The 16099-nt window shown below is 46.0% G+C and overlaps 1 protein-coding gene across 1 annotated transcript in view; it reads left to right on the forward strand.

Moving 5' to 3' along the window:
• Positions 1–16099, forward strand: part of LOC135513697 (PDZ domain-containing protein 2-like) — a 230329-nt gene that overhangs the window by 1726 nt on the left and 212504 nt on the right. The window lies entirely within an intron of this gene.

Genomic DNA, 16099 nt, shown 5'->3' on the forward strand with positions numbered 1-16099 from the left:
CAAATGCCCTCAGTGTGTTTGGCCAGGCAGACTCTGTGGTTCGTTGGCAGTGAAGAGAGAGAGTCTATTGGACACATGACAACTACTTGAGACTGGGAGGGAGAGAGAGAGTGAGAAAGAGAGAGGGAGGGAAGGAAGGAAGGGAGGAGGAAGAGAGCGAGAGAGAGAGAGAGAGAGAGAGAGAGAGGGAGAAAGAGAGAGGGGAGGGAGGGAGGGAGAAAGAGAGAGAGGAGGGAGGGAGGGAGTGAGAGAGAGAGAGGGAGAAAGAGAGAGAGGAGGGAGGGAGGGAGGGAGAGAGGGAAGGGAGGGAGGAGGAAGGCCAGCCATGGTCGACATTAGGGGAAATTAGCGGAATATAGTGTGAAAAACGACATGTTTCGGTCCCGTTATAGGAAGACTTGACAGCAAGTCCAAGGTTCCATGTTAGAGTCAACATTAGCTTGACCACGAAGAGCATTACCATGACAGAAAGATAGATGCTGGAAATAGAGGTTTAATTTCATAAAGCAACTGGACATCTGACTGGTCACATTATCATTCCATGTCCTGACTGGAACATCACATTATCATTCCATGTCCTGACTGGCAACATCACATTATCATCCCATGTCCTGACTGGCAACATCACATTATCATTCCATGTCCTGATTGGAACATCACATTATCATTCCATGTCCTGACTGGCAACATCACATTATCATTCCATGTCCTGACTGGCAACATCACATTATCATTCCATGTCCTGACTGGCAACATCACATTATCATTCCATGTCCTGACTGGCAACATCACATTATCATTCCATGTCCTGACTGGCAACATCACATTATCATTCCATGTCCTGACTGGCAACATCACATTATCATTCCATGTCCTGACTGGCAACATCACATTATCATTCCATGTCCTGACTGGAACATCACATTATCATTCCATGTCCTGGCTGGCAACATCACATTATCATTCCATGTCCTGACTGGCAACATCACATTATCATTCCATGTCCTGACTGGCAACATCACATTATCATTCCATGTCCTGACTGGCAACATCACATTATCATTCGATGTCCTGACTGGCAACATCACATTATCATTCCATGTCCTGACTGGCAACATCGCATTATCATTCCATGTCCTGACTGGCAACATCACATTATCATTCCATGTCCTGACTGGCAACATCACATTATCATTCCATGTCCTGACTGGCAACATCACATTATCATTCCATGTCCTGACTGGCAACATCACATTATCATTCCATGCAATATAAACTGTATCTGCTGATGAGCAGCATTCTTGGAATTGTGTGTGTTTTTGTGTGTCTGTGTCTGTGTGTCTGTCTGTGTGTGTGTGTGTGTGTGTGTGTGTGTGTGTGTGTGTGTGTGTGTGTGTGTGTGTGTGTGTGTGTGTGTGTGTGTGTGTGTGTGTGTGTGTCAAGTCAGACTTAGTTAGACTGGCATCATGTGACATGGCTCCAAAAGGAGGTTGCGTGACTGTGAGGGAGGGAGGGAGGGAGAGAGGGAGGGAGAGAGAGAGGGAGAGAGGGAGGGAGAGAGGGAGGGAGAGATGGAGGGAGAAAGAGAGAGAGGAGGGAGGGAGGGAGGGAGGGAGGGAGGAAGAGAGGGAAGGGAGGGAGGGACGGAGGAGGATGAGAGGGAGGGAGGGAGGAAGAGAGGGAAGGGAGGGAGGAGGAAGAGAGAAAGAGAAGGGAGTGAGGAGGAAGAGAGGCAGGGAGGAAGAGCGGGAAGGGAGGGAGGAGGAAGAGAGGGAGGGAGGGAGGGAGGGAGGAAGAGAGGGAAGGGAGGGAGGAGGAAGAGAGGAGGAAGAGAGGGAGGGAGGGAGGGAAGGGAGGGAGGGAGGAGGAAGAGAGGGAGGAAGGGAGGAGGAAGAGAGGAGGAAGAGAGGGAGGGAGGGAGGGAGGAAGAGAGCAAAGGGAGCGAAGGGAGGGAGGAGGAAGAGAGGAAGGGAAGGGAGGGAGGGAATGGAGGGAGGAGGAAGAGAGGGAGGGAAGGGAGTGAGGAGGAAGAGAGGGAGGGAAGGGAGTGAGGAGGAAGAGAGGAGGAAGAGAGGGAGGGAGGGAGGGGGAAGAGAGCGAAGGGAGGGAGGAGGAAGAGAGCGAAGGGAGGGAAGAGGAAGAGAGGGAGGGAAGGGAGGGAGGAGGAAGAGAGGGAGGGAAGGGAGTGAGGAGGGAGGGAGGGAGGGAGGGAGGGAGGGAGGGAGGGAGGGAGGGAGGGAGGGAGGGGGAAGAGAGCGAAGGGAGGGAGGAGGAGGAAGAGAGCGAAGGGAGGGAGGAGGAAGAGAGGAAGGGAAGGGAGTGTGGAGGAAGAGAGGGAGGGAGGCCAGCCATGGTCGACATCTCTCCAGTGGTGTCTCTGTACTTCTGAACACACATCTGAGGAAATGAGGGGAATATAGTGTGAAAAACGACATGTTTCGGTCCCGTTATAGGAAGACTTGACAGCAAGTCCAAGGTTCCATGTTAGAGTCAACATTAGCTTGACCACGAAGAGTATTACCATGACAGAAAGATAGATGCTGGAAATAGAGGTTTAATTTCATAAAGCAACTGGACATCTGACTGGTCACATTATCATTCCATGTCCTGATTGGAACGTCACATTATCATTCCATGTCCTGATTGGAACATCACATTATCATTCCATGTCCTGACTGGCAACATCACATTATCATTCCATGTCCTGACTGGTAACATCACATTATCATTCCATGTCCTGACTGGCAACATCACATTATCATTCCATGTCCTGACTGGCAACATCACATTATCATCCCATGTCCTGACTGGCAACATCACATTATCGTTCCATGTCCTGACTGGCAACATCACATTATCATTCCATGTCCTGACTGGCAACATCACATTATCATTCCATGTCCTGACTGGCAACATCACATTATCATTTCATGTCCTGACTGGCAACATCACATTATCATTCCATGTCCTGACTGGCAACATCACATTATCATTCCATGTCCTGACTGGCAACATCACATTATCATTCCATGTCCTGACTGGCAACATCACATTATCATTTCATGTCCTGACTGGCAACATCACATTATCATTCCATGTCCTGACTGGCAACATCACATTATCATTCCATGTCCTGACTGGCAACATCACATTATCATTCCATGTCCTGACTGGCAACATCACATTATCATTTCATGCAATATAAACTGTATCTGCTGATGAGCAGCATTCTTGGAATTGTGTGTGTTTTTGTGTGTGTGTGTGTGTGTGTGTGTGTGTGTGTGTGTGTGTCAAGTCAGGCTTAGTTATACTGGCATCAAGTGACATGGCATCAAAAGGATGCCCTCCCTCCCTCCCTCCCTCCCTCCCTCCCTCCCTCCCTCCCTCCCTCCCTTCCTTCCTTCCTTCCTTCCTTCCTTCCTTCCTTCCTTCCTTCCTTCCTTCCTTCCTTCCTTCCTTCCTTCCTTCCTTCCTCCCTCCCTCCCTCCCTCCCTCTCCCCCTCCCTCCCTCTCTCCCCTCCCTCCCTCACTCCCTCTCTCCCTCCCTCCCTCCCTCCCTCCCTCCCTCCTTCCTTCCTTCCTTCCTTCCTTCCCATACAGCTGTGTGAGGGAACTGGATTGAAAATAGCTCAATGGTTTTTCTCCCAGAGGCTCTGGTAAAGTGTAATATGTGTGGTTAGTGGAGAAGGATGGTTTCATGCTGTTTTGGAGGACAAGAGATGTAAAAGTAGAAAATATTTTAGGACCAATCCATATACTTCCATATACGTTCATATACTTCCATATACTTCCATATACTTCCATATACTTTCATATACTTTCATATACTTTCATATACTTCCATATAATTTCCATATACTTTCATATACTTCCATATACTTCCATATACTTTCATATACTTTCATATACTTCCATATAATTTCCATATACTTCCATATACTTCCATATACTTTCATATACTTTCATATACTTTCATATACTTCCATATACTTCCATTCACTTTCATATACTTTCATATACTTTCATATACTTCCATATAATTTCCATATACTTTCCATAAACTTTCATCAACATCTTTGCAGGTGAAACTTCAGCCATCCAACGCCCAACCCTCTGCTGCTCTGTCAGTCTAGGGTTAAGAGCCTGTCTGAGTACCAGTACTGTCAGTCTAGGGTTAAGAGCCTGTCTGAGTACCAGTACTGTCAGTCTAGGGAAACGATCCTGTCGGAGTACCAGTACTGTCAGTCTAGGGTTAAGAGCCTGTCTGAGTACCAGTACTGTCAGTCTAGGGTTAAGAGCCTGTCTGAGTACCAGTACTGTCAGTCTAGGGTTAAGAGCCTGTCGGAGTACCAGTACTGTCAGTCTAGGGTTAAGAGCCTGTCTGAGTACCAGTACTGTCAGTCTAGGGTTAAGAGCCTGTCTGAGTACCAGTACTGTCAGTCTAGGGTTAAGAGCCTGTCGGAGTACCAGTACTGTCAGTCTAGGGTTAAGAGCCTGTCTGAGTACCAGTACTGTCAGTCTAGGGTTAAGAGCCTGTCTGAGTACCAGTACTGTCAGTCTAGGGTTAAGAGCCTGTCTGAGTACCAGTACTGTCAGTCTAGGGAAACGATCCTGTCTGAGTACCAGTACTGTCAGTCTAGGGTTAAGAGCCTGTCTGAGTACCAGTACTGTCAGTCTAGGGAAACGATCCTGTCTGAGTACCAGTACTGTCAGTCTAGGGATAAGAGCCTGTCTGAGTACCAGTACTGTCAGTCTAGGGTTAAGAGCCTGTCTGAGTACCAGTACTGTCAGTCTAGGGTTAAGAGCCTGTCTGAGTACCAGTACTGTCAGTCTAGGGAAACGATCCTGTCTGAGTACCAGTACTGTCAGTCTAGGGATAAGAGCCTGTCTGAGTACCAGTACTGTCAGTCTAGGGATAAGAGCCTGTCTGAGTACCAGTACTGTCAGTCTAGGGATAAGAGCCTGTCGGAGTACCAGTACTGTCAGTCTAGGGATAAGAGCCTGTCTGAGTACCAGTACTGTCAGTCTAGGGATAAGAGCCTGTCTGAGTACCAGTACTGTCAGTCTAGGGATAAGAGCCTGTCTGAGTACCAGTACTGTCAGTCTAGGGATAAGAGCCTGTCTGAGTACCAGTACTGTCAGTCTAGGGATAAGAGCCTGTCTGAGTACCAGTACTGTCAGTCTAGGGTTAAGAGCCTGTCTGAGTACCAGTACTGTCAGTCTAGGGTTAAGAGTCTGTCTGAGTACCAGTACTGTCAGTCTAGGGTTAAGAGCCTGTCTGAGTACCAGTACTGTCAGTCTAGGGATAAGAGCCTGTCGGAGTACCAGTACTGTCAGTCTAGGGATAAGAGCCTGTCTGAGTACCAGTACTGTCAGTCTAGGGTTAAGAGCCTGTCTGAGTACCAGTACTGTCAGTCTAGGGATAAGAGCCTGTCTGAGTACCAGTACTGTCAGTCTAGGGATAAGAGCCTGTCTGAGTACCAGTACTGTCAGTCTAGGGATAAGAGCCTGTCTGAGTACCAGTACTGTCAGTCTAGGGTTAAGAGCCTGTCTGAGTACCAGTACTGTCAGTCTAGGGTTAAGAGTCTGTCTGAGTACCAGTACTGTCAGTCTAGGGTTAAGAGCCTGTCTGAGTACCAGTACTGTCAGTCTAGGGATAAGAGCCTGTCGGAGTACCAGTACTGTCAGTCTAGGGATAAGAGCCTGTCTGAGTACCAGTACTGTCAGTCTAGGGTTAAGAGCCTGTCTGAGTACCAGTACTGTCAGTCTAGGGATAAGAGCCTGTCTGAGTACCAGTACTGTCAGTCTAGGGATAAGAGCCTGTCTGAGTACCAGTACTGTCAGTCTAGGGATAAGAGCCTGTCTGAGTACCAGTACTGTCAGTCTAGGGTTAAGAGCCTGTCTGAGTACCAGTACTGTCAGTCTAGGGTTAAGAGTCTGTCTGAGTACCAGTACTGTCAGTCTAGGGTTAAGAGCCTGTCTGAGTACCAGTACTGTCAGTCTAGGGATAAGAGCCTGTCGGAGTACCAGTACTGTCAGTCTAGGGATAAGAGCCTGTCTGAGTACCAGTACTGTCAGTCTAGGGTTAAGAGCCTGTCTGAGTACCAGTACTGTCAGTCTAGGGATAAGAGCCTGTCTGAGTACCAGTACTGTCAGTCTAGGGATAAGAGCCTGTCTGAGTACCAGTACTGTCAGTCTAGGGATAAGAGCCTGTCTGAGTACCAGTACTGTCAGTCTAGGGTTAAGAGCCTGTCTGAGTACCAGTACTGTCAGTCTAGGGTTAAGAGCCTGTCTGAGTACCAGTACTGTCAGTCTAGGGTTAAGAGCCTGTCTGAGTACCAGTACTGTCAGTCTAGGGATAAGAGTCTGTCTGAGTACCAGTACTGTCAGTCTAGGGTTAAGAGCCTGTCTGAGTACCAGTACTGTCAGTCTAGGGTTAAGAGCCTGTCTGAGTACCAGTACTGTCAGTCTAGGGTTAAGAGCCTGTCTGAGTACCAGTACTGTCAGTCTAGGGATAAGAGCCTGTCTGAGTACCAGTACTGTCAGTCTAGGGATAAGAGCCTGTCTGAGTACCAGTACTGTCAGTCTAGTGATAAGAGCCTGTCTGAGTACCAGTACTGTCAGTCTAGGGAAACGATCCTGTCGGAGTACCAGTACTGTCAGTCTAGGGATAAGAGTCTGTCTGAGTACCAGTACTGTCAGTCTAGGGTTAAGAGCCTGTCTGAGTACCAGTACTGTCAGTCTAGGGTTAAGAGCCTGTCTGAGTACCAGTACTGTCAGTCTAGGGATAAGAGCCTGTCTGAGTACCAGTACTGTCAGTCTAGGGATAAGAGCCTGTCTGAGTACCAGTACTGTCAGTCTAGGGTTAAGAGCCTGTCTGAGTACCAGTACTGTCAGTCTAGGGAAACGATCCTGTCGGAGTACCAGTACTGTCAGTCTAGGGAAACGATCCTGTCGGAGTACCAGTACTGTCAGTCTAGGGATAAGAGCCTGTCTGAGTACCAGTACTGTCAGTCTAGGGATAAGAGCCTGTCTGAGTACCAGTACTGTCAGTCTAGGGATAAGAGCCTGTCTGAGTACCAGTACTGTCAGTCTAGGGATAAGAGCCTGTCTGAGTACCAGTACTGTCAGTCTAGGGTTAAGAGCCTGTCTGAGTACCAGTACTGTCAGTCTAGGGTTAAGAGCCTGTCTGAGTACCAGTACTGTCAGTCTAGGGAAACGATCCTGTCTGAGTACCAGTACTGTCAGTCTAGGGATAAGAGTCTGTCTGAGTACCAGTACTGTCAGTCTAGGGATAAGAGCCTGTCTGAGTACCAGTACTGTCAGTCTAGGGATAAGAGCCTGTCTGAGTACCAGTACTGTCAGTCTAGGGATAAGAGCCTGTCTGAGTACCAGTACTGTCAGTCTAGGGATAAGAGCCTGTCTGAGTACCAGTACTGTCAGTCTAGGGTTAAGAGCCTGTCTGAGTACCAGTACTGTCAGTCTAGGGTTAAGAGCCTGTCTGAGTACCAGTACTGTCAGTCTAGGGATAAGAGCCTGTCTGAGTACCAGTACTGTCAGTCTAGGGTTAAGAGCCTGTCTGAGTACCAGTACTGTCAGTCTAGGGATAAGAGCCTGTCTGAGTACCAGTACTGTCAGTCTAGGGATAAGAGCCTGTCTGAGTACCAGTACTGTCAGTCTAGGGATAAGAGCCTGTCTGAGTACCAGTACTAGATGTTTGAACTAGGATTCTTCAGGCTACGTCTGATGTCTCTCTTCTTTTCTCTCTTGTTTGAAAGTAAGAAAGAGAAAAGGGAGAGTGTGAAAGACAGACAGAAAGAGAGAAACTAAAAGTTGGAGAAGGGAGAGAAATTTGGAAAGAGGGTTATCAGACTGTTCCCGGGGCTGTGAGAAAGTCAGGAAGAGAAAAGGGAGAGTGTAAAAGACAGACAGAAAGAGAAAAACTAAACGTTGGCGAGGGAAAGTTGGAAGGAGGGATATCAGACTTTTCCCCGGGCTGTGAGACGAACTATACCAGGAGGATGAGGAAGTTGTGAGCTGGCTCTTTTCTCATGGACCTGTGAAAAAACACTCTTCTCCTTTTTCCCACAACCAGTAGGAGTGGTAACTCTGCCTGCCCACATAGTGGTGACTTATCTTGTGTCCCAAACTGCACCTTATTCCCTATAGGGCACTGGTCAAAAGTAGTGCACTATATAGGGAATAGGGCCCATAGGACTCTGGTATAAAGTAGTGCACTATATAGGGAATAGGGCCCATAGGACTCTGGTCTAAAGTAGTGCACTATATAGGGAATAGGGCCCATAGGACTCTGGTCTAAAGTAGTGCACTATATAGGGAATAGGGCCCATAGGACTCTGGTCTAAAGTAGTGCACTACATAGGGAATAGGGTGCCATTCGGGGGGCACACTTTGCCTTCCGAGGGAAAGAATTAGAGACTTGTATAAAAGATACAAGCCCTGGCTCTCAGATTGAATAATGTTGTTTAATCATCTGTTCAAATGCTTTTCTTAGTCATTGTGGTGTGGGGCAGACAGGGGACCGCAGGCAGATATTCATCTGAAAGTTAAAGTGTGACTGATTCCCAGGCTAAGGCGGGCTATGCTGCCAGGGTATAATGGTCTATCAGTGCCTGCAAGGCGATTGATCAGTGGGTTTGGATCGGTGGTACAGAAATACAAGTGTTGGATGGAGCTATGGGAAGAGAGGGAGAGAAAAGAGGCCTCTATGATCCAGTGTTTATTGGTTTCAGACCTGGGTTCACAGGTCTCAAATACACAGTGCAAAAACAAGTCATTTTATTTTAGTATTTGAATTAGTATTTGTAAAATATTATTTTCAAATACCTGGGCTAAATGCATGGGAGTGTATTTGAGTGTTTCAAAAATCTTTCCAAGTGTATTTCCAAATACATCAAAATCAAAAAATTCAACTACTTGTGGAATGTTTTCCCACCCCTCTTCAATGGTTGTGCGAAGTTGCGGGAACTGGAACAACGGCGATCCAGAGCATCCCGAACATGCTCAATGGGTGACATGTCTGGTGAGTATAACGGCCATGGAAGAACTGGGACATGTTCAGCTTCCAGGAGTTGTGTCCAGATCCTTGTGACATGGGGCCGTGTATTATCATGCTGAAACATGAGGTGATGGCAGCGGAGGAATGGCACGACAATGGGCCTCAGGATCTCATCACGGCATCTCTGTGCATTCAAGTTGCTATTGAGAAAATTCAGTTGTGTTCATTGTCCGTATTTTATGTCTGCCCATACCATAACCCTACTGCCACCATGGGGCACAAAGCCATACACGCTGTCTGTCATCTGCCCGGTACAGTTGAAACCACAATTAATCCGTGAAGAACAAACTTCTCCAGCGTGCCAGTGGCCATCGAAGATGAGCATTTGCCCACTGAAGTATGAAACGTTTCTGGGATCTTTTATTTCAGCTCATGAAACATTGGACCAACGCCTTTTTTCAGTGTTGTTGGGAGATTGGGAACCGATCTGGGCTAAAGCCAACTTCATCAAATGGCTTGTTGGTAGTTAGTAATGAGGTTGGGAGATTGGGAACCGATCTGGGCTAAAGCCAACCTCGTCAAATGGCTTGTTGGTAGTTAGTAATGAGGTTGGGAGATTGGGAACCGATCTGGGCTAAAGCCAACTTCATCAAATGGCTTGTTGGTAGTTAGTAATGAGGTTGGGAGATTGGGAACCGATCTGGGCTAAAGCCAACTTCGTCAAATGGCTTGTTGGTAGTTAGTAATGAGGTTGGGAGAATGGGAACCGATCTGGGCTAAAGCCAACTCCATCAAATGGCTTGTTGGTAGTTAGTAATGAGGTTGGGAGATTGGGAACCGGGCTAAATCTGGGCTAAAGCCAACTTCATCAAATGGCTTGTTGGTAGTTAGTAATGAGGTTGGGAGATTGGGAACCGATCTGGGCTAAAGCCAACTTCATCAAATGGCTTGTTGGTAGTTAGTAATGAGGTTGGGAGATTGGGAACCGGGCTAAATCTGGGCTAAAGCCAACTTCATCAAATGGCTTGTTGGTAGTTAGTAATGAGGTTGGGAGATTGGGAACCGATCTGGGCTAAAGCCAACTTCATCAAATGGCTTGTTGGTAGTTAGTAATGAGGTTGGGAGATTGGGAACCGATCTGGGCTAAAGCCAACTTCATCAAATGGCTTGTTGGTAGTTAGTAATGAGGTTGGGAGAATGGGAACCGATCTGGGCTAAAGCCAACTTCATCAAATGGCTTGTTGGTAGTTAGTAATGAGGTTGGGAGATTGGGAACCGGGCTAAATCTGGGCTAAAGCCAACTTCATCAAATGGCTTGTTGGTAGTTAGTAATGAGGTTGGGAGATTGGGAACCGATCTGGGCTAAAGCCAACTTCATCAAATGGCTTGTTGGTAGTTAGTAATGAGGTTGGGAGATTGGGAACGATCTGGGCTAAATCCAACTTCATCAAATGGCTTGTTGGTAGTTAGTAATGAGGTTGGGAGAATGGGAACCGATCTGGGCTAAAGCCAACTTCATCAAATGGCTTGTTGGTAGTTAGTAATGAGGTTGGGAGAATGGGAACCGATCTGGGCTAAAGCCAACTTCATCAAATGGCTTGTTGGTAGTTAGTAATGAGGTTGGGAGAATGGGAACCGATCTGGGCTAAAGCCAACTTCATCAAATGGCTTGTTGGTAGTTAGTAATGAGGTTGGGAGAATGGGAACCGATCTGGGCTAAAGCCAACTTCATCAAATGGCTTGTTGGTAGTTAGTAATGAGGTTGGGAGATTGGGAACGATCTGGGCTAAATCCAACCTCGTCAAATGGCTTGTTGGTAGTTAGTGATGAGGTTGGGAGATTGGGAACCGATCTGGGCTAAATCCAACCTCGTCAAATGGCTTGTTGGTAGTTAGTAATGAGGTTGGGTGATTTGGAACCGATCTGGGCTAAAGCCAACTTCTTCAAATGGCTTGTTGGTAGTTAGTAATGAGGTTGGGTGATTGGGAACCGATCTGGGCTCAAGCCAACTTCGTAAACGTGCTAAGTGGCAAGTAGTATTACAGGGAAAACAAACATCCTTTTTTATTTTGATTTACCAAGTCGTTGTCTGTCTGTGGGTTCCAGATGGGTTGTGGATTAAAGCTGTCGTTCCCAAGCCGGATTGGCAGGTTTTACTGTCTGGCTGCTCTGCTGAGGCCCCAAATTAAATTCCTTTCTATGATCGGCTTTATGGGGGTGATTACACAGGAAGTGCTAGTTCCCTTCAACTGCCCAATGGAAAGTGAGAGTCTACAGTAGTCCGACTGGAATCTTACTGTGGGCTACTGAGCCAGCCTACAGAATGGTAGTCTAGACTCATTCTGCTCTCCCTCTGTATCATACTATAGCTGTACACAGAAATGTATAAATCATTTAAAATTCCTTATATTATGCAAACCAGACAGCACATATGTTATTTTTTTAACCTATAGCCAGGGGCACTCTCCAAAACGTAGACATAATTTAAAAACAAAGCATTTCTGTTTAGTGAGTCCACCAGATAAGAGGCAGTAAGGATGACCATGGATGTTCTCTGTTTAGTGAGTCCACCAGATCAGAGGCAGTAGGGATGACCAGGGATGTTCTCTGTTTAGTGAGCCCTCCAGATCAGAGGCAGTAGGGATGACCAGGGATGTTCTCTGTTTAGTGAGCCCTCCAGATCAGAGGCAGTAGGGATGACCAGGGATGTTCTCTGTTTAGTGGGTTCTCCAGATCAGAGGCAGTAGGGATGATGACCAGGGATGTTCTCTGTTTAGTGAGTCCTCCAGATCAGAGACAGTAGGGATGACCAGGGATGTTCTCTGTTTAGTGAGTCCTCCAGATCAGAGGCAGTAGGGATGACCAGGGATGTTCTCTGTTTAGTGAGTCCTCCAGATCAGAGGCAGTAGGGATGACCAGGGATGTTCTCTGTTTAGTGAGTCCTCCAGATCAGAGGCAGTAGGGATGACCAGGGATGTTTTCTTGATAAATGTGTGAATTGGACCATTTTCCTGTCCTGCTAAGTATTCAAAATGTAACGTGTACTTTTGGGTGTCCAGAGAAAATATATGGGAGTTTAAAAGTAAATTATTTTCATTAGACATTTTGTGAAGTAAAAGTAGTCAAAATATAAATAGTAAAGTTAAGATACCCCCCCCCCCCCCCAAAAAGTACTTAAGTAGTACTTTAAAGTGTTTTTTACTTAAGTACTTTACACCACTGGGTACAATTGCCATAATAAATAAATATGCAGCTCCAAAAATTGTTTGCTGATCAAGAATATTAACTGTTACATTGAACGCTCACCAGCGATGGGGCAACAATTACTAACATAGGCCTACTGGTGTTTTGGGTATGTATCTAATGATTGACATTGATAATTTACTTAATGTATGACGCTTGCATTTGGAATTCGTTGTTACATTTTATTATTACTGAGGTGAAGACGCGTCACAGGCGCGCGGCTCTTCACCTCTTGCTCTCCAAACTTCCCGCCAAGTGGAGTGATTTTTGTTTGTTTTGTGTCTTATTGAAATGTTTACCGTTGATTTGACACATTGAAAAAGCATAGGCCATATGTCGTAAATATATATTCCATATAATACTACAATAATTGCTGGCGTTGAATCACTCCATCCCGTACCGTTTGTTGCAACATGCCCACGTTGTATGTTTCATGTGTGATAGGCTTGCTACGATACACTTTATTTTATTTAGCCAATCATTTCTCACTCAGTGGACATTAACAATTCTCAAGACTCATGAGGTAGAAGTTCTGTAAATTTAATTCAATGTCTGGTTTCGTTTGTTCACATTTCCAGGGTTATGTCTGCGTTCCGTGTGTCTGCTGCGCGTAGAGGACCGTGCGCGTCTCAGTGCGTATAGAAATCGGCTACGTGGCCCGCGCAACACGCTTTGGAGTCAGAACGTTGAATAGGAGAAAAATGATTGTTCCGTGTATGCATGGTGTTGAAATATCATTAATAATCATCATATCTGGTTAAGAGGAATGTACCAATGGATGTGGAAATGGCCTTTTACATTGTAAAATCAGTTTATTGGTTATAAGTTCCAGTCGCTGCAACAAACACTCAAACTGGACCGTTTTATCTCAATCTCTTCAGTCAAAGACTCAATCATGGACACTCTTACTGACAGTTTTCGTCTGCTTCTCGTGCTGTATTGTTGTCTCTACCTTCTTGCTCTTTGTGCTGTTGTCTGTGCCCAACAATGGCTGTACCATGTTTTGTGCTGTTACCATGTTTTGTTGCTACCATGTTGTCATGTTGTGTTGCTACCATGCTGTGTTGTCATGTTGTGTTGCTACCATGCTGTGTTGTCATGTTGTGTTGCTACCATGCTGTGTTGTCATGTTGTGTTGCTACCATGCTGTGTTGTCATGTTGTCTTGCTACCATGCTGTGTTGTCATGTTGTGTTGCTACCATGTTGTCATGTTGTGTTGCTACCATGTTGTCATGTTGTGTTGCTACCATGCTGTGTTGTCATGTTGTGTTGCTACCATGCTGTGTTGTCATGTTGTGTTGCTACCATGCTGTGTTGTCATGTTGTGTTGCTACCATGCTGTGTTGTCATGTTGTGTTGCTACCATGTTGTTGTGTTGTGTTGCTACCATACTGTGTTGTTGTCTTAGGTCTCTCTTTATGTAGTGTTGTGTTGTCTCTTGTCATGACGTGTGTTTTGTCCTATATTTATATTTTATTTATTTATTTTAATCCCAGGCCCCGTCTGTCCCCGCAGGAGGCCTTTTGCCTTTTGGTAGGCCGTCATTGTAAATAAGTAATTTGTTCTTAACTGACTTGCCCAGTTAAATAAAGGTAAAAAATAATAATTGTATGGTCCTGGGGGCAAGTGCTTATATTATGTAGGTCTCTACCTGTTAGATTATATTTGGTTTCTCAAGGGGAGGCTGTACAGTCCGGCCCTCTACCTGTTAGATTATATTTGGTTTCTCAAGGGGAGGCTGTACAGTCTGGCCCTCTACCTGTTAGATTATATTTGGTTTCTCAAGGGGAGGCTGTACAGTCCGGCCCTCTACCTGTTAGATTAAGGGGAGGCTGTACAGTCCTGTGTGGCTCAGTCGGTAGAGCATGGCGCTTGCAACGCCAAGCGTCGTGGGTTCGATTCCCACTGGGGCCACCCATATGTAAAAGTAGTGGCCCCAGCTGACTTGTAAGTCGCTTTGGACAAAAGCGTCTGCTAAATGGGATATATTATATTATTATTTATATATTACAGTCCGGCCCTCTACCTGTTAGATTATATTTGTTCTCAAGGGGAGGCTGTACAGTCCGGCCCTCTACCTGTTAGATTATATTTGGTTTCTCAAGGGGAGGCTGTACAGTCCGGCCCTCTACCTGTTAGATTATATTTGGTTTATCAAGGGGAGGCTGTACAGTCCGGCCCTCTACCTGTTAGATTATATTTGGTTTCTCAAGGGGAGGCTGTACAGTCCGGCCCTCTACCTGTTAGATTATATTTGGTTTCTCAAGGGGAGGCTGTACAGTCTGGCCCTCTACCTGTTAGATTATATTTGGTTTCTCAAGGGGAGGCTGTACAGTCTGGCCCTCTACCTGTTAGATTATATTTGGTTTCTCAAGGGGAGGCTGTACAGTCTGGCCCTCTACCTGTTAGATTATATTTGGTTTCTCAAGGGGAGGCTGTACAGTCTGGCCCTCTACCTGTTAGATTATATTTGGTTTCTCAAGGGGAGGCTGTACAGTCTGGCTCTCTACCTGTTAGATTATATTTGGTTTCTCAAGGGGAGGCTGTACAGTCTGGCCCTCTACCTGTTAGATTATATTTGGTTTCTCAAGGGGAGGCTGTACAGTCCGGCCCTCTACCTGTTAGATTATATTTGGTTTCTCAAGGGGAGGCTGTACAGTCTGGCCCTCTACCTGTTAGATTATATTTGGTTTCTCAAGGGGAGGCTGTACAGTCTGGCCCTCTATCTGTGTCTGTTCAGATAAGACAGCGTAGGCCTGATACAGTCTTGATACATTTATTTTGGACTCGTGTATATTTGGTCAATCTACTTGTATATTTTGTATTATAAACTGGGTGGTTCGAGCCCTGAATGCTGATTGGCTGAAAGCCGTGGTATATCAGACCATATATACCATGGGTATGACAAAACATGTATTTTTACCACTCTAATTACGTTGGTCACCAGTTTATAATAGCAATAAGGCATCGTTGTGGGTTTGTGGTATATGGCCAATATACCACGGCTAAGGGCTGTGTCCTATCACTCCATGTTGCGTTGTGCATAATAACAGCCCTTAGCTGTGGTATATTGGCCATATACCACACCCCCTCGGGCCTTATTGCTTTACGATATGACGATTTCACCATTGGATCACCAAGATCTGTAAATAAATGTACACTCTGAGCACGTCAACCTGCCTTGCGTTCTGCTGGTGTCGTGCCCTTAACGGCTGCTACAAGGGCCCTATTTTACAATTACATCATCAAAATGGGTTGTAGGCGAAATCATGAAAAGGGCTGTCTGGTAGCCTCAATAAATAGACAACGATTTGTAGTTCCACAAGGCGTTTCCTGTATAGATGCATTTTTTTTAATGCACATTTACTTGAAAACTTGTGACTCCACTTGACTTGCTCTTAGAATGCACGACTTGTACTCGACTCGAGTTTTACTTGAGACTCAGACCTTGTGACTCGAATAATAGTGACATGGTCTCGTCTCTGTCTCTCTCTCTCTCTCTCTCTCTCTCTCTCTCTCTCTCTCTCTCTGTCTCTCTCTCTCTCTCTCTCTCTCTCTCTCTGTCTCTCTCTCTCTCTGTCTCTCTCTCTCTCTCTCTCTCTGTCTCTGTCTCTGTCTCTCTCTGTCTCTGTCTCTCTCTCTCTCTCTGTCTCTCTCTCTCTGTAACCGTCTTGGAGGTAGGAATTTGATGAATTCTGAGAGCGGAAAATGGAATGTAGGCTAGATCAAAACGAACTAACAGGTCCCATACCATATCTCTTAAGGCTTTTACCACAGACAGACAGAGCAGAGATGTTCTCCTAGATGCTGTACCTCTGGAACTGAAGCTCTGTAAG

The sequence above is a fragment of the Oncorhynchus masou genome, chromosome 25, assembly GCF_036934945.1.
Source record: "Oncorhynchus masou masou isolate Uvic2021 chromosome 25, UVic_Omas_1.1, whole genome shotgun sequence".
NCBI classification, from domain to species: domain Eukaryota; kingdom Metazoa; phylum Chordata; class Actinopteri; order Salmoniformes; family Salmonidae; genus Oncorhynchus; species Oncorhynchus masou.